The following is a 25598-nucleotide window of genomic DNA, read 5'->3' as shown; positions in this document are numbered from 1 at the left end:
GAAACAAATATAGTTGTTTAGAACGAGCGGCAGGTCATTGTCGTGAGATGGCGTCCGTTGAACTTTGATCCGTATCTGGAGTATATAAACGCCCTCTACGAGTAATACTTATACCATGGTATCGTAAATAAAGGGGGGTCGATACTATTGAGAAATTTATCTTCTCCACAGATTAAAACGTTGGAACTGGTTTGTTCGACAGCGGGGACGATAAACGTAGGGACGGAAGAGAGGGGGATATTAGTGCTGCTTTGTTGGATTCTGGAGGCAGACTGGTACCAGGTTGAAGCACCACACGGAAGGAGTTGACTGACAAGGTGGAAAGAGTTTCTTGAGAAAACTTTGAGTCAAAGAAAAAACGAAAAAAACGAGCAACAAAATGAAAGAAGAAAACGTTAGAAAACAAGCGAATAAATTAAACTTGTATTATAAGTTTGGGATTCCTGGTACGAGTCCAGAAAGAGTATTAATTACACATCTCCTGTTAGGAATACAGAAAATACGTCAGAGAGTACAAAAAAACAACAACAAAACAGGAATAATAAATATACAAAATCACTTTCATGCTTTAAGGCGTTTTATTTTTCCAGTGTCAGTGATTTTCTCCGGACATTGGACTACAAGAAGGCCACATCACTGCCTAAATGATACCTTCAACAACTAAGCTAACCACATCCCAATACCTTCAAAATGGTGGTTACGTCATATATGACATTGAGATAGATTTAAAACACACAACACTGACAGTATCTCAAAGTCGAAACACACATACGCAGAGTAAATGCAGTTAGTTAATCTGGCATAACATACACTATGTTAAAACCTTAAGCCTAAAAGTAATGACGGGGTTGGACCATCATAGTTGTTTTCTTAACCATGTAAACACCAGGTGGTCTGTAGGTAGGTCCATAACTTTGTTGTGTAGGGATTTATTAACAACGTCGGAGTCGCACAACAAAATCTCAAACAAAATATCGTCCAATCTTACAGTTAACCCCAATAATTATTTCTAGGGTCCCCTACATATGTTTTACATTAAAAAATGAATGTTTTCACTTAATTTTGTTTTTTATTCTTTTTCCGGGGAGGAGGTCAGTTCTTTACGTAGAATGTTGTAATAAGCAGAAATACCACGATACAATGGTAGTGAATGAAACACGAATGTGGAATTTGAAGTTTGAGCAGGGTTAAAAGCACTTAATCAAGATCTAAGGATTGTAAAATAAAAAAGATTAGTAAAAATAAATTTAGGGAACACATACAAGGAAAGATCTCTAAAAATGTTTTTTTTTTTTTTTTTTTTAAATTTTACAAAAGCGTTAATCCGGAGTGGCCAGTTGGTTATGACGCTGGACTAGCAATTTGAGGGTCGCGGGTTCAAATCTCCGTCACACCAAACATGCTCACCCTTTTAGTCATGGAGGCGTTATAACGTTCAAGTCAATCCCACTGTTCGTTCGTAAAAGAGTAGCCCCAAAGTTGGCAGTGAATGGTGATAACTAGCTGCCTTCCCTCTAGTTTTACATTGCTAAATTAGAGACAGCTAACGCAGATAGGCTTCGTGTAGTCAATTCCACCATACGTAGGTAAGGAGTACCCCAGGAGTTGACACTGAGTGCCAGTTTTCTTTCTGGTCTGTCGTTTCGAAATCAGGGACGTCATGATAACTTTGTGTGAAATTAAAAAAACAAAACAAAATTGTAATTCCTTTTTGGTTCACTGTAGACCTTTTTGAGTTTTATCTTTATTATTTTGTAATTATACCTCATAAATCGACTGGTTAAAAGCAAAAGTGTACCAGAATCTTGCATGTCACGTGGAATTTAAATGATGTAATGTAGAAAGTCCACATGAGCGACTGTCTGAAACGTTACCTTTCACGTATGAAGTTTACCTGGAAAATCTTCATTAACAATAACAATATATCTATGTAAGAGTTAAAACCAGGTCGATTCAGTATTTTTTGATAGTGAGATCTTATAATTAGATAATTGAAAAATGCACAAAACGCGAATGCTACATTGGCTTTCTTTCCCATAACCTATTTTAAGTCAGTGTACGATGAGCATTTGGAAAGAGATATATTTTTTACCATCCATTAGATACGAGCGAATTGCAATCATTTTGGACCGTTTTATCAACAAGTCAATGTCTATTCTCTGTTAAAAGGCCTCTTAGTCTAACAACTCTTACAATTGGAAAGTTAAGGTGCAAAGTCCTTTCCCATCTACCAAATCTGGACCAAGTATTCGTTAACTTCCGGTTTTGTTTGGTTTTTTGTTGTTCTCACAAGGAGGGTAGAAACTGATGTTCTTGAAACACCTCTACACAAATGGATTTGTAACAACACACATTACCCAAGTGATAAAGTTAATTGGAACTGTGATGTGTGCTTAATATAAATTAGCCTAAAATTAAAATTTGGGAGGGAAGAAGTGAGGGGGAAAGAGATGAAGAATTGAAACAATGTGTCTTACAATGATTAGAAATGTTCACTTCGCTGTGGGTTAAGCCTAAACTTGCGACTATTGGCTTTAAAAAATAATGTTAGGACAATTTCAGCATGTTGGAGGTTCGCCCCATAGTGCCATATATGTGGACTCACACCGCTAGAAACCGGGTTTCGATACCCCTAGTGGGCAGAGCTCAGAGATCCCATTGTGTAGCTTTGTGCTTATAATTCCAACTGACCAAGCATGTTGGAATGGCTAAAAATTTTTTTTTTTGTTAATCAGAGTCCGTGCGACGTTTTCAAATATGTATTCATAACGTCTTTGTAAAATATTTGTAAGATCCGGAAGTACCAACTTTATGTTAGGATTACAATATAAGACATGTTAAAGTTCACCTTTACTATACTAAAAAATTATCGATATTTTATACCAATATTGAACAGATTTTGATACAAGTCAATGTGATGAAAATAAACATATTTGACCGTGAAATGTGTATTAAAAATACTCATGTAAACACACACAATTCTGTTGTGAAAAAACAAACAATCAGCACTTTATGTTCTGAAAACAAACCACAAGGAATTTATGTTTTAAAAACAAGCTACAAGGACTATCTGTTCTACAAAACAAACTATAGGCACTTTATGTTTTGAAAACAAATTACAGGGTCTTTCTGTTCTAAAAACAAACTATTAGCACTTTATATTTTGTATAAAAACTACAACGACCATCTGTTCCAAAAAACAAACTATATGCACTTTATGTTCTGAAAACAAATTACAAGGACTTTCTGTTTTTAAAAAACAAACTATATGCACTTTATGTTCTAAAAACAAATTACAAGGACTTTCTGTTTTTAAAAAACAAACTATATGCACTTTGTGTTCTGAAAACAAACTACAAGGACTTTCTGCTTTAAAAAAACAAACAATATGTACTTTGTGTTCTGAAAGCAAACTACCAGGACTTTGTTTTAAAAATCAAACTATGAGCACTTTATGTTTTGAAAACAAACTATAGAGACTCTGTTTTAAAAAACAAACTATATGCACTTTATGTTCTGAAAACAAATTACAAGGATTTTCTGTTTTAAAAAAATATATGCACTTTCTGTTTCAAAAAAACAATCTACAGGGACTTTCTGTTTTAAAAGACAAACTATAAGCACTTTATGTTCTGAAAACAAACTGGAAGGGCTTTCTGTGCTAAAAAACAAACTATAAACAGTTTATATTTTGAAAACAAACTGCAAGGACTTTCTGTTCTGAAAACAAACTGCAAGGGCTTTCTGTTCTAAATACAAATTATAAGCACTTTATGTTCTGAAAACAAACTACAAGGACTTTATATTCTAAAAACAAAGTAGACGCACTTTCTGTTCCAAAAACCAACCTACAAGGACTTTATGTTCCAAAAAACAATCAACATGGACCTTCTGTTCTAAAAAACAAACTATAAGCACTTTATGTACTGAAAACAAACTGCAAGGGTTTTCTGTGCTAAAAAACAAACTATAAACAGTTTATGTTTTGAAAACAAATTACAAGGACTTTATGTTCTGAAAACAAACTACAAGGACTTTTTGTTCTGAAAACAAACTACAAGGACTTTATGTTCTGAAAACAAACTACAAGGACTTTATGTTCTGAAAACAAACTGCAAGGACTTTCTGTTTTGAAAACAAACTGCAAGGACTTTCTGTTTTGAAAACAAAGTGCAAGGACTTTTTGTTCTAAATACAAATTATAAGCACTTTATGTTCTGAAAACAAACTGCAAGGACTTTCTATGCTAAATAACAAACTATAAGCACTTTATGTTCTGAAAACAGAGTACAAGGACTTTCTGTTCTAAAAAACAATGTACTTTATGTTCTGAAAACAAATTGCAAGGACTTTATGTTCCGAAAACAAATTGCAAGAAATTTATGTTCTGAAAACAAACTACAAGGACTTTATGTTCTGAAAACAAACTACAAATACTTTCTGTTCTGAAAACAAACTACAAGGACTTTCTGTTCTAGAAAACAAACTATATGCACTTTATGTTCTGAAAACAAACTATGCATTTTGTGTTCTCAAAAAATTACAAGGACTTTTTGTTTAAAAAAACAAATGCACTTTGTGTTCGGAAAACAAATTACAAGGATTTTCTGTTTTTGGAAAAAACAAACTATATGCACTTTGTGTTGGGGAAACTAATTACATGGACTTTCTGTTCTAAAAAACAAACTATGTACACTTTATGTTCTGAAAACAAACTACAAGGACTTTCTGTTCTAAACAACCACCTACAAGGACTTTATGTTCTATAAAACAAACTATAAGCACTTTATGTTCTGAAAGAAACTGCAAGGACTTTCTGTGCCAAAAACAAACTATAAGCACTTTATGTCCTGAAAACAAACTATATGCACTTTGTGTTCTAAAAAGAAACTATAAGGACTTTCTGTTTTTAAAAAACAAACTATATGCACTTTATGTTCTGAAAACAACCAATAAGTACTTTATGTTCTGCAATAACGAACTATAATTATTTGTATACATGTAATTGAAAAAAATATGGTATAACTTTTTTTCTCCAGAGTGAAGAAAATTACACTTCTTAAAATGTTTTCTAACAACTCGATTTACGAAATGGCCGCTTATAAACTACTATAATATATTCTAGTAGCAGTTATCTAATCATAATTACCTCTTCATCAACAAATAACTTCAGTTTATGGTCGATTATCAATGTAAGTATGGAAGAATAATTATGATATTCGAATACACTCTCGAGAACATCAAAGTCCCTCGCTGACTCTGACAATACATAAGTAACTCACAGAAATAATTCAGCGCATGCTCACATGGATAAAATAAAAATAAATAAAAACCTTTCACCTTCCTCTCTCTTTAATTAGCCCTAAAAGTATTACCACTTCTGAAAATTATATGGCGGAAACATAAAACAAGTGTTGGTTATGAATCTTTAAAACTGTGTGCACAGTTTCTCTGCAAACTAGAAATAAAACCACCAAAAGTAAAGTAATTGGGTAAAAGTCGACAGTGGGTTAGTGGTTTCTTTATAGAATTATATCCCTAAATTCCGGGGTTCCGTTCTCCGTGGTGGACAGATAATATAATCTATTTTGTAGCTTTGCGCTAAAACAAACAAAAAAATAAGTACCAACCTTTTATTTTAAGAAAAGACAAAAGATTGTCCATCAATTATTTTAATATGATAAGCAAAGAGACAGGAAATACATATAAATAAACACAAAAACGTAAAACCTATTTCACTAATGTTTGATACCAGTGCGGGCTAACAGGTCTAAGACAACTGTTGAAGAGTGTTTTCCCCAGCACCATGGTAACAAGCGTTCCCGGTTTGAGTTTAAGACGGACAAGTGTATTGTATCTTCTTCAGAAGCTCCCACTTTACTTCATGATGTATGACTCTTGTGACATGCATATTTCTTCATCAGGTATGTGTGTGTGTGTTTTCTTTTAGCGTTGTAAATCCGTAGACTTACCGCTGTACTAACAGGGGGCTTTCATTAGGTAACGAGATGCGAAAGATAAGTACCCTTTAGATCAATGAACAATGAAAACTAAAACTTTTAAAACTATATTCAATACACTGTTAACCAGATGGATGAGGGGGGGGGTTGAATAATAATCAAAAAATCGAAAAACTGGTTTGAAGTTTGGTGTGGATAAGTTACTTCTTGGCAAAAAACCCGTTTATAAAGTAGCAAGATATATTTCACACGCAAAAACAAAGTATGGTATGTAGACCTGCTTACGAAAGAAATTCAAAGAGGGCAGTTTTTCTGCTTCATTTTAATAATCCGTGGTTGTAGAGGGCTAATGCAGAAATATTTAGATTTTTCTGTTTTATGCTGCGTCACATGTAGTACGCCTGATTTAAAGGCTGAAGGTTTAGCGATGCCGGAGGGTTTCAATTAGTGTGATTTTCTGTTACTTGGGAAGCTGATAAAAAGTCCAAACTACTTTTTCAGGCTTAGCTTAAGTTGAGCGACTACGTTTTCCAGAACATAAAACAAGGGCGCACTACTGCATCAGTTTCAAGTAATTTAAGTGAACTGTGGTGCATAAAGAAAGGTTAAAATGTACGCGTAATCATAATTCAAGAATATCACCCAGAAGGCCCGTGTTCGATTCCCGGCGTGGGAACCATTTTACGCCCGGCATGGCCGGGTGGTTAAGGCACTCGACTCGTAATCCAAGGGACGCGAGTTTGAATCCCAGTCGCACCAAACATGCTGATCCTTTCACCGGTGGGGCGTTATAATGTTTGCGATCAATCCCACTATTCGTTGGTAAAAGAGTAGCCCAAGAGTCGACGGTGGATGGTGATGACTAGCCGCCTTCCCTCTAGTCTTACACTGCAAAATTAGGGACGACTAGCGCAAATTGCCCTCGTGTAGTTTCGCGCGAAATTCAAAATCAAAGAAACAAGCGCTCTATTAGTAAACCCATCTTATCTCGGAGATCAACCAACAGTCCCGTGGAAGGTCTACCTTCAAAGGCAATCTATTTATCAGAGCTCTCGAACTTTGATATATTTTATTAAATTCTTCATAGAACTGTAACGGTTTTTGAGGCTACTTTTGTACTGAATCAGAAAGAAGTTTCAACCCACGGTTTTAACGTTGTCTTTTGATTTTGATTTCTCTCTCTGTGTGGCTTTGTTGTCACGAATTTGATTATATGTTTAATCTAACATATTTCAAACAGCCTTTTTAAAGGTGATATTAACCGTTACATACCAACCAACCCATAACCATTTATACCCCACCCTGATACTCCTTTTATGCATTTATTGGGTGAATGGCCGACATCAGTCACTTCCTCAAAAAAAGCAAAAACAAATTACTTTTGACAAATGGAAACAATTCTAATTACAATATAGGTCATCCAAGGACTTAAAATGCTTATTTAACACACATTTTATTCAAGTAAGTACATATGCTATAAGGGTAAATACAAATAAAAAACACGCGTTGGAATTAGGGTAAAAGTTTGGAAACACTTTTTGCTTTGTTCACAAATTTATTTTTCAGCTTTGTAGGAATGGTGGTCTTAAAACATTAATGTATTCTATTTAAAGGGCCAGGATTCTAATACTTTATATCGGCGTGCCTGTAATTGTTATGAAAAGCGCGTTCAACCGCCATCTGGTGATTAGCTAACATGTATACAAAATACAAGTTTTATGTGCGAATGTTTCTTGCCCTCAGTAGTGTGCGTTTTTCCCTGAAGGCTTGCTTTATCACATGTATTTAAAATTTACTTTATTTTAAACTTAGTTTTTACCTATTTGGGAGAACAAGCAAGAGGTTGTTCCTATACGCGGTAGGCGTTGCTGTCACGTGTGCTTGACACCAGGTTCAGGGATAAAAATCCCTTTCCGGTATAATAGGCAACCTTATGGAATGGGACCTACAAAGAAAAGAAATCATAAAATTACACTGAATTTCAGTAGAACGTCTCTACGGTTAGTTGAAATAATTGCCTATTTTAGAGATAAGACGCTTGTTGTTAACACTCGCCATCACTAGAGGTCAGGTCATACCCTTGGAAGCAGTACAAAGAATTGTGAGCTAGCATGGTTGTCGGAGTTTCGTGAAGGTGGCGTGCTATTTAATTCAAGCTGTTTCAAGCTTCTACAAGTTGTAACAATAAAAATGTTCCTCTCTGCCTCGTAATTGTTCAAGTTTTAATTACCTAAGAAAGGGGGAGTATATTTTGAGCGTCTTCCTAACATTGGTACTTGGTTGGATTATCGGGTTTTTTATATTATGTATATAAATGTCATATTTGCTCTGCATTTATCTATAAACTGCTACATTTAATAACGAATCGTAAATCTTCAACAGAGATCACCTCACGGGAAGACGAAACAGCCTTCATCCATCCCTGTTTTCTATTAAGATGGTTTGTTTGTTTGCAATTAAGCAAAAAATTACACAATGGGCTATCTGTGCTCTGCCCACCACGGGTATCGAAAATCGGATTCTAGCGTTGTTAGTCCGCAAATAAACTGCTCTGCCACTGGGGGGGGGATTAAGATGGCGTCTTGAACAAATTTACAAAGTAGAGTTAGTTTTCTAAAAAAAAAACAAACTTCATCAACACAGGATTCACTTCCAAGGAAATCCGAGGGTCGTAGGCTCGAATCCCCGTCACACAAAATATGCTTGCCTTTTCAGACGTGGGGGCGTTACAATGTGACGTCGGTAAAAGAGTAGCTCAAGAGTTGGCGCTGGGTGGTGATGACTAACTGCCTTCCCTCTAGTCTTACACTGCTAAATTATGGACGGCTAGTGCAGATAGCCCTCGAGTAGCTTTGCGCAAAATTAAAAAAAACTAACAAGTACTTGCCAGGAAAAAATATCATCAGCCCAAAGTTTGGTTTCCAGTTGAAACATCTTAAACATAACATTGGTTTGTCAAGAATACATCAGTGACTTTATTAAGGCATGGATGTTGGAGATGACGTATCGAACTTGAAAATATTCCTCACTTTGGTAAAATGTTGATATTAAATTTACCAATGCACGGAAAGTCTTTTAATGGTCTTTGGAATTTAACCAAGTGGTTACAGAAATTCAAATGGTTGACCTGTTTAGTGACATTACGATTCGTTGTTGTTGTCCTTGTAGCGGAAAACTATGTAATAGACTCTCTGCGTTTTGCTTACTTCGGGAAATAGAAACCAGAAATTTAACATTGTAAACCCACGAGTGTTTTAGCAAAGCATATGAAGTTACTTTCAGTCCTTCATCAAAATTCATACACAAATATTCAAATCACAGCCGTGACTCTTGCATAATTCTCTAAATTACTTTCAGAAAAATTGGCACAAAACGATTTACTATGTGGGTTTGATAGCCACTTCATACATGATGTAAATAGCGCACCTCTCACACGTTAATATCTATTTTAGAAATAATAATGTCTTAATGCCACTTATTACTAAACTATAAAACCCACTCTAATTTAACGTTGATATTTCAACACTTAAGAAAGGGTTTTATTTTAATGACATATGTTATTGAGTAGTGAACTGGTTCATATATGGATATTTGACCTGAAAGGGGGCGGAACAAGTGATATTTACCTCGACCCACAGGCAGTTTCACCATCAACATCCCACAGTGAACAAATTAATGACACAGAGAGAAGGAAGAGATCCAAACGAACCTGACCCTCCCTGGTCTATAAAACCCAAAACCCGACAAAGACGAGCAGCAAGCAAGGTTGCAAACTTAGATGTGATCCGCCAGGGGTTATGTTTCGTTAACATTCTAATAACATAGTTGGTTTTAGAAAGAAAAACAAACACTTTTAACATAAGAAAAATAAAGTGTTTTTGTATATGACGAAATTTAATAATTTTTTTTTTGTTATTAATGGGTTCATATCATCGTCCATAGTTTACACATTTCTTTAATTTAATAACAGAACTTGGTAGTTAAAACAGTTGATGCTTAATATAAATTGTTAGATTTGTATTTTTGTGTAAATTTCTTTTAACAGAAAATATGTTGCTGGCGTCCAAATTCTACAAGTAAAACAAGAGAGAATCCACAACAATCGCGAACTTGAATTTTTTTAGGCAAGACTAGATGAAATTAATATATGGAATTTTTTTGCCCTTTTTATTAGTTTTAGTTTTGTTCGCTATCAAAACAAAGTGTGGTGTGCGCGTATGTCTGATTCATTTTTATTACTCATCAGGATTTATACCAGCCAACCCTCAGATTTAAAATCGTTTCAGCAGGATGGGAGTAAATTAATCTATGAGACCTTGAGCGTGGTCAAATACATCAGTCGAAAGGGCTTGACCTTCTGAGTCCCACATTGCAACTAGATCTCAAATCGGTCAAGAAATGGCGAAGATATCAAATAAAAATTTGTATTTCATAAAATACAAAAATAGAGCCATTCTGTGAGCCATTATGCCGCGGCTAAAAGAACCATTAAATAGGTAAGCGACAGGTACTGAAAAATGAGGATGTTATGGGCGTTGTCACCAGATACAATTTCTTAAGTCTCTTTAGAGTTAACGATTGTTATAAAAGTAAATGTTAGGAATGACGATAAGTTCTTAAAGTTTCCAATCTCTCAGATAGGCTTGATTCTGTAGCTTTAAGAAAGATGTAACAATTTGCAACGTTGTAGACAAACTAAAATAAAGATGTGGGTGATAGCTACTAGAGTTTCGCAACGATTTAAATAAGCTACTTGTAAAGTCTCGGGTAACATGAGTTTGGCAACATTGTAAACAGACTAAATATTTCTTAGTTTGAGTCTGGTTGGTTGTTAAGCGCAAAGCTACACAATGGTTCATCTGTATTTTTGCCTGCCACTGGTATCGATATCCGATTTTTAGCATTTTAAGTCCATTGAAAGAGTAAATATTAAGATTTGGCTAATAGCAGCGAGATGTATGACACGTTAACCTATTTTTGAACCTCTCATAAAATGAAATAAAAAATCAGTTAAAAATCCTGTAGACTCTTAGTTTGTCCATAGATTTAAGAATCCATTGTTCATCTTCAACAGCCGAGTAAGTTTTCAGTGCCCTCTCCCTTAAACCTGTTTTGCACTCTGCTCTCTAAATGCCCTGACATCACAGTGCAGGTGCTGTCCTCTTTAATAACTGAATAAACACGCTGCCCCGTTATGAATCATCATCCTAACAGGAAGATGAACACTGAAATCCTGTTTTCCTGTAATATTTGTCACCCCTCTTTTTCTATCAGAAAATTACCAGTTTTCTCAGTGCGAGGTCGAAAAACATAGTTTGCCCTCATCAGGCCAAGTTTAGAGTACTTAACATTACGGAAAACTATAGACTTTCCACGCTTCATTTTATTTTGTCAACAAAGTAAAGAGAAAACTGGTAGGTCTAAAAACTGTATGAGTAAAAAGATGGAAAAATTATGCTTGGTTTGGATATTTAGTTTTCAAGTTTTTATGAGGAGAATCCTTAGTTTAATTCCCGTTTTAATTCACCCGTTAAACAAAAGGTTAAACGAAGTGTGGGAAAGAAAGATCAAAGAAGGAAACTGAGATACCAGCTAAACAAACTCACCAAAGAGTAACAGAAAAATGTTTTTGTTGTAATCTAAATTATATAGATGCCCTGTGGCAATACAGTTTATCGAATCATTATTGTTGAATGGGAGGAAGTGGGCGGGGTTCCAGCTACCGACAGTCAGCTTGAATACGTTGTGGTTAACTACTTTTTTTTCTTTACATAAAGTGGTTATTTTTCACTTCGTCACGGTCTTTTAAATGTTTGTTTACAACGCTCTGACGAGATATTTCAAATAGCAACGCCGTCAGCGTATTGTCTGTCTCATTAATGTCTTCATTGTTCACGAAATGTCGAATACAGTTTTAAAATTCAGCGCATTTGAAGTTTTGACATGAATTTGGTTCTGAGTTTTGAATGTTTGCTTAAAGGTGCGCAAGAGGTATTGGCGCTAGACGTCCTTAACTGACAGAACTGAAGGAAGAAAGCTGGTGAGCAGCAGTCTATGATTGAATAGGGAGGGGGGTAACCGTCACTTTTATAAAGTCCCCACAATCTTAAAGGGCGTAGCACGATTTTACGGCAGTGGGGCGCCAACCGTGATTCTCGGTTTCGGAATTCTGCATGTTGACCACTAGGCCACACCCAGTCCATATAGTATTAAGTGATATGGAAATAGCGATTAATGTTGTTTGTTTGTTGCAAAGCACAAAGCTACAGGCCCGGCATGATCAGGTGGTTAGGGGGCGCTCGACTCGTAATCTGAGGGCTACGAGTTCGAATCTCATTCACATCAAACATGCCGTTTTAGCCATGGGAGCGTTATAATTTGACGGTCAATCCCTCTATCTGTTGGTAAAAGAGTAGCCCAAGAGTTGGGTGGTATTGACTAGCTATTTTCTCTCCAGGCTTACACTGCTAAATTAGGGATGGTAGCGCAGGAAGCCCTCGTTTAGCTTTCGCGAAATTCAAAAACAAACAAACACAAAGCTATATAATTGTCTGTTTGTGCTCCGCACTACTCGGGTATCGAAACACGATTTTTAGTGTTATGAAACTTCAGGATTACCGCTGAGCTAACAAAGGACTAATGCAAATCTCATAACTAGAATTCATGAAAAATTTAATTTCTCTGGTCTACCTTAAAATTGATGTTTATTACGCGTCCCTTGATGACTTAGCGGTAAGCTATAGGGTCTCTAACGCTACATTTTGGGGATGTCCTCGCAATGGACATCCCTATAGTGCATATGTTTGCGCCAAAACAAAGAGAAACTGTATTTGTGACGATTTGCGGATTTTACACAAATATTTACGTAATGTGATGGCTAATTTCTTCACTTTTAATTGATAAAGAATACCACAAGAATTGGCGTGGGGGGGGACTGTTGGCCAGCTACTTCTTCTCCAGGCTATTACTTCTAAATTAACTACGACTAGCACAGTTATCCAACTATTAGCTTTGTACGAAATCGATCAAACACAAACAAATCGAATAAAGATGATGGGACAAAACTTTCGTGAGTACTTTTAGATATGGGTAGTGTGAAGATCCGAGACTCTAGGTTAACCCTAAAATAGTACTTTTAGATTAGACTGCTGTGAAGATCCAGAACAATAGTTTAACCCTAAAATAGTACTTTTATATTAGAGTGGTGTGAAGATCCAGGACATTAGTTTAACCCTAAAACAGTACTTTTATATTAGAGTGGTGTGAAGATCCAGGGCATTAGTTTAACCCTGAAATAGTACTTTTATATTAGAGTGGTGTGAAGATCCAGGGCATTAGTTTAACCCTGAAATAGTACTTTTATATTAGAGTGGTGTGAAGATCCAGGACATTAGTTTAACCCTAAAACAGTACTTTTATATTAGAGTGGTGTGAAGATCCAGGACATTAGTTTAACCCTAAAACAGTACTTTTATATTAGAGTGGTGTGAAGAGCCAAGACTTTAGTTTAACCCTAAAACAATACTTTTAGATTAGACTGATGTAAAGATCCAAGACTTTAGTTAACCGTAAAATTACCAATTTGTTCACATATTGTACACTATAAGTAGGGTCTACATATTGAATCATTTTTGTCTGTTTGAAAAAATAGCACAAAATATAGGAAAGCACGTTAGTATTTAATGAGGTTCATTATTTTAGCATTGAGTTACTGTTGGAAACTATCAAAACTATACTGCAGAGATAAATTATTGCAAAATCTATACTCTAGAGAGATAGGTAACCCAAACCCACATGGCAAGTCTATTATCTTATTTTTACCGCTTCATTTGCAAGTTTTGTAATCATCGCTTTGATATGTAATAGAATAATTAATCGGTTAACATTCAAAATCGCCACCATTTCTGTTACTGTAGAGATCAGATTTGTTTTGTTCTCATGCAAAACTGAGCGACACTTGATTGAAATTGACCATTTCTTGACCCTAAGTTTCTTTGTTTCGTGTTGTGACATGAGCTACTTACTGGTCAGAGCCAGGTGTGTCTTAGTGGTTATCGTGACCATAACTGTGAATGCCAAGGTTTATGGTTCGCATCCCGTTTCGCACTTTTGCTCAATAAGATCGACGGTTAAGTAAGAGTAATCCGAGAGTTGGCGGCGAGTATTGTTGACCAGTTGCCTCCCCCTTAAAATCTATCAGTTAGAGACTAGGAACGGCTAAGAGCGAATAGTCCTTATGTAAACTGTAGGATAAATTTTAAAATCAAAACAAGTGCAAATTATATATCTGATGTTACAATTATGTTATACCGTACGGAGTTTTTGAAGACGTTATCAAACGACACAGGGAGTTAGATTTTGTGACTTCATGAGAGCAAACTGTGAAAAATAAAGTCAAGATTAGTTGTTATTGCTATAAGGAATCTGCTGAGGCCCCAGCATGGTCAGGTGGTTAAAGCGTTCCACTCGTAATGTGAAGGTTTCGGGTTCGAATCCTTGACACATCAACAGAACAAAAATCAACTTTATTGAATATTTTGTAACACAGTACTTCACTTCAGGCTACAAGCTGAAGAACGAATATACGTCTACAGAAAATACAAGTACACTATGTGCTCTGTACAGCTAGGCGTAGTGTGTTTTATTGAGGGTAAATCGCACTTTATAAAAACAACTTTGTAAGACATGTGCTGGTCTTATAACCATTGTTGATCGCTACAGCTAGGCGTAATGTGCTTTCTTGAAGGTTAATCACACTTTGTAAAAACAATGTTGTAAAACTTATGTTGCTCTTAAACCCATTGTTGATCGCTACATGGATATGCATTTCTTCCTGACACTGCAATTGTGGAAAAAAGCAGAGACGAATATTGTATCATTTACATCAAGCAACTTGGCAAGCTTTTTTCCACTTGAATAGGATGTCAGCTTTCAGGACGACGTTTAAAGACACAACAAGTACAGTTGGCTACTGGAGTTGCAACGTGATGACTTGACAGTTACGTGGTCGATTAGGATTAATGCGTATCCGTTTTCTTGGTCCATTTTTTCTGTTAATGACAACTTTTGATTTTGTCTGTAGCTGGAATTATGAGAATGTTCAGCCAACTTGAAATTCATGTTTATTATCTTGTTAAAGATACCTTCAACTGTATTGCAAAACCTTTTTGAGATTCTCTATCCTAACCGTACCGTATCTATTACTTTGCTCCGGACTGGCCACAGGTTTTTTTATCTACCTACTGTTTCTCTAGATTAAAATCTTTACTTTACTCATTGTGAAGTTTACATACTGTTTTTATATGGAATGAATATATTAAAAATTCATGCGTTTATTGCTAGTATTTACGTCTTGTAAGATGTGCGAGAAACAATTTTTAAAAAGGTTTAAAAGCTACTCTCTAATCTTATTTCTTTCTTATGATGTTTTAATTACGAACGATGGTAGAAATCTACACTAGTACACCTCGATCTCGGATATATTCCTTCACCAGTTGAATGGGTGTTACGCTGATAGCTACTGTGGTCACGTGGTACTACAAAAACGAAGCTACTCATTAAAATTTAGGTAGAAACGTGTGGCGTACGTTGTCAACCGACAGACACCAACGAGCCAATGAAAGTTAACTGTTATCTATTTCCATCAAGATTAAAAACCAAACGGAACACGCTTTGTAATGATCTGGAAGACAATCGACCTTTGCAACAGGAAATCAACGTACGGGGATTTCCGGAATTATTTTAGGCACGAATTTTAGTCAAATATGTTTCGCTAGATTTGTTTCCCACACTCCTCACGTTACAAAGCGGGTATCTTTATTTATTTATTTATTTTTTTGCAGTCATTGGTAAAGAGATTTTATAGTACGATAAGTAACTTTTCAAAAAGCTCAAATTTATTTTCCAAGTGGAAAAGGAAGAATCAGCCAAGCTCTCCACGTCATCTATCATTTCCTATGGACAACATAGACAAAATCCATGGGCTCTAGTGATCAGTATTAAAGATAATAGACCTCTAGGAAAGGATACATTTCCTGGCACGTCTTCGGACTACGTATATATATATATGCTCCTATGATTCTACTCGTTTAGAACTGTAATAGAAACTGACACAAGTGAACAACCATTAGTGTCACTCGCGTTATTTTATCCCCTGCTAAAGTCTGAAGAAAAACCAAAAGAAAGGTGGATGCCCCCTTCACGAACCAATCAGAGATTAGTTTATTTGGTCCTTCCAAAAGATTGATTCTTCTTTCCCAGGTAGCGTAGTTTCACAAGATAATAAAGAAAAAATTACCAAACTACATAAAACAAACCTTCTGTAATCTTCCAAAGGTCATGAGACCCAAGCGAGTGACGTAATTAGGGATCCAATCTGTAATCTGAGTTAGAACAATAACCCATTACTCTCTGCTTTATTGTAGACTTTATAACCGTTGCCCTCTAAGCCCTGTTATTAACGTATACTCCATGTATTAAGCCTGAGGCAACGTTTTCACTTCTTTTCCCCAGGGTTCAATATTCACACAGGAGGTACGTGTATCAAGATATATAATCAGTCCTGGAGCACCCTAGTCAAAGGGCGAAGGAAAATGAGTCTTAGAAATGAACATCTGAAATAAATAATAAAATAACAATACCCGATCTCACATAACAAGACACAGAACAAAAATGATGATTTTATTTCAAAAATTTCGCGCGAAACTACACATAAGTTCATCTGCGCATAATTGCCCTTACTTTTGAATTGGCAGAATAGGAGGGAGGCAGCTGGTCAATAGCACCCACTGCTATCTCTTGGGGTACTCTTGTATGGCTGAATAGTGATGTTTAACTTCCGATTTTATAGCGTACCACAGACCTAAAATGTGTATTACGCATTTTGCAGCAAAGAAACGCAAGCCTCGAATATTCATTCAGAGATCAAGCACCCTAATGAAATTTTGACGGATTACAATTTTGTAAGAACACATAAATTCCACTCCTTTCCAAAATAATTGAGTTTAACCACAAGTTTGTCATTTTTCTCTCACTCTCTTTTTGTCTCAGGAAAACACACAAATAATATTAGTTGTTTATATTAAAGCATTTGTTGTTGTTTTTTAAATAGGAATATAGTATGATTGATTTATGAACGTATATGGAAGATGCTTCAAAAGCATGCATATTACGTGAGTGCACAAAGCTTAGAAAACGTAACAATGACACAAAAAATATGAAACCGTGTCTTTGATAAAAGCACTTTGTACTCGTGAAATAAACTTTTACTTCTAGAATTCCAAGGTCATATGAACCAAGAGGGTGTAAAAATAATGGGGTGGGGGTGTATATTAAACCATTAAAATGACAGCAAGAAAACTGTTTGTAAGAAAGATTTCAGGGTAGGATGTTTGTTCATACAGAAGTAATATAAGAATCCACGTTTTATTCATCGGTAAAAGTTAAGGTCCACGTGCTATTCGTGTGATAGTAGTAGAAGGAAGGCAGCTGGTCAACTCTTGTACTTTAGCTGTCTCTAACCTTTGATGTGATAGTAGTAGAAGGAAGGCAGCTGGTCAACTCTTGTACTCTAGCTGTCTCTAACCTTTGATGTGATAGTAGTAGAAGGAAGGCAGCTGGTCAACTCTTGTACTCTAGCTGTCTCTAACCTTTGATGTGATAGTAGTAGAAGGAAGGCAGCTGGTCAACTCTTGTACTCTAGCTGTCTCTAACCTTTGATGTGGTAGTAGTAGAAGGAAGGCAGCTGGTAAACTCTTGTACTCTAGCTGTCTCTAACCTTTGATGTGTAGTAGTAGAAGGAAGGCAGCTGGTAAACTCTTGTACTTTAGCTGTCTCTAACCTTTGATGTGATAGTAGTAGAAGGAAGGCAGCTGGTCAACTCTTGTACTTTAGCTGTCTCTAACCTTTGATGTGGTAGTAGTAGAAGGAAGGCAGCTGGTAAACTCTTGTACTTTAGCTGTCTCTAACCTTTGATGTGATAGTAGTAGAAGGAAGGCAGCTGGTAAACTCTTGTACTCTAGCTGTCTCTAACCTTTGATGTGATAGTAGTAGAAGGAAGGCAGCTGGTAAACTCTTGTACTCTAGCTGTCTCTAACCTTTGATGTGATAGTAGTAGAAGGAAGGCAGCTGGTAAACTCTTGTACTCTAGCTGTCTCTAACCTTTGATGTGATAGTAGTAGAAGGAAGGCAGCTGGTAAACTCTTGTACTCTAGCTGTCTCTAACCTTTGATGTGATAGTAGTAGAAGGAAGGCAGCTGGTAAACTCTTGTACTCTAGCTGTCTCTAACCTTTGATGTGATAGTAGTAGAAGGAAGACAACTGGTAAACTCTTGTACTCTAGCTGTCTCTAACCTTTGATGTGATAGTAGTAGAAGGAAGGCAGCTGGTAAACTCTTGTACTCTAGCTGTCTCTAACCTTGTGATGGGATAGTAGTAGAAGGAAGAGGCAGCTGGTAAACTCTTGTACTCTAGCTGTCTCTAACCTTTGATGTGATAGTAGTAGAAGGAAGGCAGCTGGTAAACTCTTGTACTCTAGCTGTCTCTAACCTTGATGTGATAGTAGTAGAAGGAAGGCAGCTGGTAAACTCTTGTACTCTAGCTGTCTCTAACCTTTGATGTGATAGTAGTAGAAGGAAGGCAGCTGGTAAACTCTTGTACTCTAGCTGTCTCTAACCTTTGATGTGATAGTAGTAGAAGGAAGACAACTGGTAAACTCTTGTACTCTAGCTGTCTCTAACCTTTGATGTGATAGTAGTAGAAGGAAGGCAGCTGGTAAACTCTTGTACTCTAGCTGTCTCTAACCTTTGATGTGATAGTAGTAGAAGGAAGGCAGCTGGTAAACTCTTGTACTCTAGCTGTCTCTAACCTTTGATGTGATAGTAGTAGAAGGAAGACAACTGGTCACAATCGCCAACTCTTGGGCTTATTCTTTCACCAACTGATAATATGAAAGTCTTCTCTTATTAGAACGACACCACTGCTTAAAGGGTTGGCTTATAGGGTGACAAGATTCGAACTCGCGAATCTAGACGAGCTAACCTTAGAACCAGGTCACGATGGACCACATATTAAATTAAGAGGCACTTCAGTGAAAGATGCCATAGAAAAGAAACAAGATTATCACAGGAATAACACATCGTTACATAGAGTCGATGATGAAAGTATTCTTTGTGTGAAGTATAAACTGCCATAGTGGAGAACTGTGTTCGAGTTCACTCTTGTTTGTATGAATAAAATACTTGTATTATTATTTTCACGAATCTCGTTGCTTTAAAATGAGAGGAAATGGAGAAACAGACCAGTCTGTTTTAAATTTTGCACATGAAATGCATCACAGTTTACAAAATAACGAAAACAAAACCCAACTAACTAAAGAGCATATAGTTGAAATGTTTTCTTGCACATTTTAAACTTAAAGTCCGAAAAGGACCATTTACAGAGACTGTTAAATACTTTCAAAGAAAGATATTTACATACCAATATACACGGTTTTCAAGGAAATCTTTGTTTACTCTTTTGTGCAAGTGTTATTGCAAATGTTCATTATTACCTTCTCTATCGGCGACTAAAAGGATTGCAAATGTAAGAGTGCCATCTGTCTTCTCTCCGTTTCTGTATGCAGCCCCTCGGTTTTCTTTCTGTTTTAACAATAAAACACTTATTAGTTGTCGTTTATAAAACGATAAGTTTGTTTTTGAATTTCGCGCAAAGCTAGACGAGGGCTACCTGCCTGCCGTAACCAATCACCACCAACTCTTGAGCTACTCTTTTCACCAAGGACTAGTGGGCGTGATCGTCGCAGTATAATGCTCCCACGACTAGAAGGGCGATCAGGTTTTGTGGGACGGAGTTTCGAACGCGCGACCCTCAGATTGCGAGTCGAGCGTCCCAACCACCTGGCCATGCTGGGCCACATAATAAGTTATTTATTAAATCGATTGATCTCCTGAACGAACTAATATGAAGAAAGTAGTGAAGATTCTTACGATAGTCTGTACTCTCGTGCTGAACTAAGTAGAAAATAGAGAATGTATCAGTATAATTCATATCTTTATCTTGGTCTGAAACTCTGACATATGTTTAACTAAGCACAGGAATTAACCTTTAAAATGAACTAAACGTAAAAAAAAATAAAAAAATTTCTCCTAAATGTTATTATCACTTTTAGTCTGACCTTGAACTCTGGCCTTATCCTTTCACTGAATTAAACAGGAAATGAAAAAAAACAAAAAAAAACTACACCAAAACATTATTCCTATTTTTGCCATTTGTTTTTAAATTCTGGCCAAGACCATTAAACATATAACCGCTTGTTATAATGTTTAGCTAAACATACATACGAGGCATTAACATTCCATAGATATTTCTTAAAACTAGTAGTAATAATAATATACTTTGCGATTTGTCGATAGAAATTAAACAGTACACGGTACAGAAACACATCTTTAAAGTTAGCGAGCTTGGACACCAAATCCTAAAATTCGTGGTGAATACTTTGTGACCGTCGTTGCGCTATTCAGTGAGGCAGGAGTTGGCAGCAGAAGATGTTGACCGTCTTCATTTCACTTTATAAGTTGAAAATTGTGTACTGATCTGTGAGATAGGTCTTATGTTGTGCGAAAGTTTTAACAGTTGAAATATACATACAAGTCTTACTAAAGTTAGGTTAGAATATCCACGTTGTTTTTCTACTAAAAACACACACAAAAATAATTATTATATCACTTGTACTCAAAGAAGTAAGAGAACCGAATCAATCGAAAACTGTCGCCAGGAATCACGTACAGAGAAAGTATATCTGAGGACGAGTGTTCTACAGGGTGGAGAACATGGCATTTCACAGAAACTAATAATTATTTGTTTGTTTGTTTTTTTGAATTTCGCGCAAAGCTACACAAGGGCTATCTGCACTTGCCGTCCCAAATTTAGCAGTATAAGTCTAGAGGGAAGACAGCTGGTCATCACCACCCACCGCCAACTCTTGGGCTACCCTTTTACCAACAAATAGTGGGATTCATCGTCACATTACAACGCCCCCACGGCTGAAAGAGTGAGCATGTTTGGTGCGACGGAGATTCTAAGTCGCGACCCTCAGATTACGAGTCGAGCGCCTTAACCCACCAGGCCATGCCGGGGCCCAAACTAATGATGTATGCTAACAAAATGTATACGTGATCGTGTGCAAAAATATTGATATTTTTGGTTCATCACTGGGTTCTTTGTGATGAAGTTGTTGCTTTATAAGGAATGGGCGATGAGATGCAAATGAGAATCCGATTTCGGACACTGCTTCTGCGCAGACCAACAATTATACGATTCTCCAGGGTCAGATTAGTTCCTTTATGTTGTTTGTGTTCTCAGAACGGTGCTATTGAAGACATTCTTTAAAATGCAACAGGAACTAGTGTATTCTGTTTATTTCAATACTTCGCGCAGGATTATCTGCGCACCATTTGCTCCTGATTTTTCAACTAACATATAAAAGGTAGGCTAATAATAACAAATAGCGCGCATTTGACAACTCCTGGGCTCCTCTGGTTCGCCAAACGGCCTTTAACAATCCGGGCGCATTTTTATTGCAACGATGCGCGATCCACGAATCTTTAGATTAATTATTTGGATACGCTAATTATTAAGGCACGCGCTGTGAGAAGTTCGCAGTTTTTTTGGCTGAAATGAGCGCTCAAAACCTTTCTCTGATGCTGGGATAGAAAATATTGTCGATTCTCCCAATTTCATAACTTAAGTTAGTACAATTAGAATTACTTGTTAGTCTGGAAAGATATATGTATTTTATATTACTTCTTACACGTTTTTAAGATTGTCATGACATTAAATTGAACTACCAGGAATACGTTAGTCCTAACATCCACGTTATGTTTAGCACACATAGTAAGTTTTCACGAGAACTAAATTTTCGCAGTAACAACGCATACCACTGAATAATTTGTTTGTTTGATTTTAGGCAAAGCCACCAGAGAGCTGTCTGCGTCGTCTGTCTCTAATTTATCAACTACCATCACAAACAAAATATATTAAAAAAAATATCATATATGTTTGTTTGTTTTTTTGAATTTCGCGCAAAACTACTCGAGGGCTATCTGCGCTAGCCGTCCCTAATTTAGCAGTGTAAGACTAGAGGGAAGGTAGCTAGTCATCACTACCCATCGCCAACTCTTAGGCTACTCTTTTACCAACGAATAGTGGGATTGACCGTAATATTATAACGCCCCCACAGCTGAAAAGCCGAGCATGTTTGGTGCGACCGGGATTGGAACCCGTGACCCTCAGATTACGAGTCGAACGACTTAACCCACCTGGCCATGCCGGGCCTAGTATCATATATGATCTTTGAATTAGCATAAGCATTTTATTTACGATTTTGTTTCATACGTGCGTACATGGAACGTCACAACTACCCTCCTTCCATTTATGATCCATTAAAAGTGGTCTTTATATTCAAGGTCTGTAGGTACGGACTTCGTATTTCGTTAATTATAAGGTACTTAACTAATGCTAATTTTGTTAATTAACTTACACGTGTAGTGGTTTGCGTGCCAGGCTTCGTATCGGCACTTCCAAAGGTCAAGCTACTACATGCCGCCTAACACAATATGTTCCTTTAACTGTGGTAATGACGGCAACACAGACATTCGGGTAACAGTAGCCAAGTAGATGGCGGGTTTTGCGGATTGGTTTATAAAATTAGAAGACGTTTATGTCTGATGTGTCGTATATGCTGTCGTTCAAGTGTGACATACCAATACAATGAAATATCACTATTTATCTTAAAACTAACTATTAAAATAATGTTCAGTTTTTGTCTGTCATGAAAATATGCGCGCGCACTTCCTTTCAACCGAAATAAAGAAAAAAAGACTGATGTGAATGTACTTAAGTCGGCATTTTAAATAACATACGAAAAGCTTTAAAAATTTTAAAGAGGTCTAGCTTTAAGCCGTAAAGTAACGTTTTATATATTGATAGTAAATATGGCAAAGTTTAGGCCTGACTAAACGAAAGCAAAAACATACACAAGTAATAGTATTAATATATATCTTTATCGAATATAGGCCGTGCTAAAAAAGGTTTAAAACAAGTGGACTTGTAGATTTCGGTGTCTGTGATTAAAATTAGTTGGTATTATTTTATAAATTTCGTATTTACATTGCAATAAAGATAATAATTTGACCGCAAACATTTTGCGAGTCCCTGCTAGTATTTGCGTACTGTTCAAATTAAATATATTTTTAATTTTTTTTAAACTTGTTATACAGGGTAAAATAAGCTTAACAAAAACACCAGATAAAACGCATTTACGCAAATTAGATTGATAAGCACGTATATGCACGTTCCAAGTATTTCGTGAACTCATCACCGTAAGGCATGTTCGTCCCATATGCCAACCTAATTTTTTTTTATATGTCTACCCCCTTTGGTTTGGTTATTAAGGTAGAAAATAGTTCCATTTTTTCGATCGTTCTCGAAATAGATGAAATTCATCACTTCTCAGAAGATCACTTCGCCGCAAGCTGTAGCTGTCTGAACTGTTGTACATGCAGTTTTGTTTTTTTTTATTTTAGGACTTGATGCCAAATTATTCCACCAATCAAGAAAACTACCAGTTACTAATAAACAGCCTTTCAAGCGATTTGTTTCTTTATTGTTTGTTGCTTGGTTTATTTTGTTTTTGTTTTACTTTGTGAAGAGCAGTATTTAAAAAAAAAATAATTCTGCTCACTGAGTCGTGACGCTACCTCAGTGTGGACTTAAAACAAATGGCAGATCTCAGAAACAATATATAAACTGTTTTATTCTTCTTGAACTCTGCCAAGATACCATTATTAAAGCACACACACACACACAGAAGATAAAAATAAGCGCAAATATTTTGCTGTGCTGACTCAAGTCTATCTTCGAATTGACAAACACACAATGCACATGTGGAACACCTAGGATACGATGATTTTAAGACTATTTCTTATTAACGTTGTTATTCGCGCTTAAAGATTGAGAAAATACAAAAAAATTAAACAATTTTAGATTTTATTAAAGAAATACTCAGTATGGAATACATGAGTATCCTGCTACGTAACAACGATTTGTAGTTTGTTACTCTAAAACAAGAACGCGTGTTTTCACTCTGTTGTTTGTTTGTAATTAAGCACAAGACTACACAATGGGCTAGCTGTGCTCTGCCCACCACGAGTATCGAAACCCCGAATTTAGCAGTGCGAGTCCGTACTGATGAGACATATTACGTCTTCCATGTAGTTGTGTGTGTGTGTGTGTGTGTTTTTTTCTTATAGCAAAGCCACATCGGGCTATCTGCTGAGTCTACCGAGGGGATTCGAACTCCTGATTTTAGCGTTGAAAATCCGTACACTTACCTAGCTGTACTTGTAGTTATGCCAAGTATTTATTGTAAGCCTATATAACATTTTGAACGTTCTTAAACACTTTTTTCATTGGTTAATATTTTTAGTGGAGTCATCGTTTCAAAATATTTTTAGTTTGTTAATTGTAAAGCGAAAATGGGGTGTTCCCACTGGGCCTCCTGCCAGGACCGAATCCACAGTTTTAGTGTCACAAGTCCTCAATCTTGCCACTGAGCACAGGAAGCTGGGAAAACTCAGGACAAAAATATGTTAAAATGATTATAGAAATAATGAACGAAAAAAAAGGAAAAAAAAAACACGTTGGACTAATTTAACGTTTCAAACTATGTGACGAAAATTCGAACTATAATAAATAAATTTGAAGTGGTGTATAAGAGTTAAGATATGTGTTACTTAATTTTGTTTGTTCAGAGCTAAGTACAGATCTACATAATGGGCTATCTGTGCTCTGCTCACCACAGGTGTCGAAACCCGGTTTCTAGCGGCGTGAGTCTACAGACACGCCACGTTGCTCAATTCCTGTTGTTTTCTGGGAAATGTATTACAAATAAAGTGAGATTGGAACCATCTTTTTAATCATTACCAACGAAACGTAGGCCTAACATGGCCAGGTGGTTGAGGCATTCGACTCGTAATTCGACGGGGTTCGAATCCCCGTCATACCAAACATGTTCGATCTTTCAGCCGTATGGGCGTTATAATGTTTCGGTCAATCCCATTATTCGTTGGTAAAAGAGTAGCCCAAGAGTTGGCGGTGGGTGGAGATGACTAGCTGCCTTCTCTCTAGTCTTGCACTGCTAAATTAGGGACGGCTAGCGCAGATAGCCCTCGTGTAGCTTTACGCAAAATCCAAAAACAAACAAATAAACAATCTGCAAATACGAGCAAAAGGTAACACGCTCATCACTGGCAATGGGTAATAGATTCACCTCAAATAACACGTTATGGACTCGTAATTTTATAAATGGAGGTTATAGTATGGAAAAACGGGGGGGATCATTTATTAATTTGATTTCTGATGGTAGTTTAAAGAAACGTTTTTTGCAATAATATATTATGGGGGAGACTCGTCTGAAGCAGCGGGAGATAGACACACTACAATTAATTTAATTTCACTACACCTGCAGTTTGTCGTCAATCGATACAAACAGTTTGACTTCATACAAAACTTTTACTTTAACCAGAAATTTCACAAACTCAACATTCTCGCTATAGAAAATGATTTCATTCCAACCAGCAG

The 25598-nt window shown here is 36.4% G+C and overlaps 1 protein-coding gene across 12 annotated transcripts in view; it reads right to left on the bottom strand.

Moving 5' to 3' along the window:
- The window catches only part of LOC143254304 (zinc finger protein castor homolog 1-like), a 243484-nt gene that overhangs the window by 103957 nt on the left and 113929 nt on the right, over positions 1-25598 (bottom strand). For 7 of the 12 annotated variants that reach the window (XM_076509245.1, XM_076509241.1, XM_076509254.1 and 4 more), the window contains exons 2-3: positions 19510-19597; positions 7780-7905 (exon numbers count right to left, since the gene is read on the bottom strand). The gene's annotated coding sequence lies outside the window, so the exon portion shown is untranslated. Of the gene's footprint in view, positions 1-7779; positions 7906-19436; positions 19598-25598 lie in introns of all 12 variants that reach the window. The other 5 variants (XM_076509244.1, XM_076509247.1, XM_076509242.1 and 2 more) reach the window with 3 other exon arrangements.

This window comes from Tachypleus tridentatus, chromosome 6 (genome assembly GCF_004210375.1).
Source record: "Tachypleus tridentatus isolate NWPU-2018 chromosome 6, ASM421037v1, whole genome shotgun sequence".
Taxonomy (NCBI): domain Eukaryota; kingdom Metazoa; phylum Arthropoda; class Merostomata; order Xiphosura; family Limulidae; genus Tachypleus; species Tachypleus tridentatus.
Note: the sequence above shows the minus strand (reverse complement) of the source record. Positions and strands in the feature narration are given on the sequence as shown.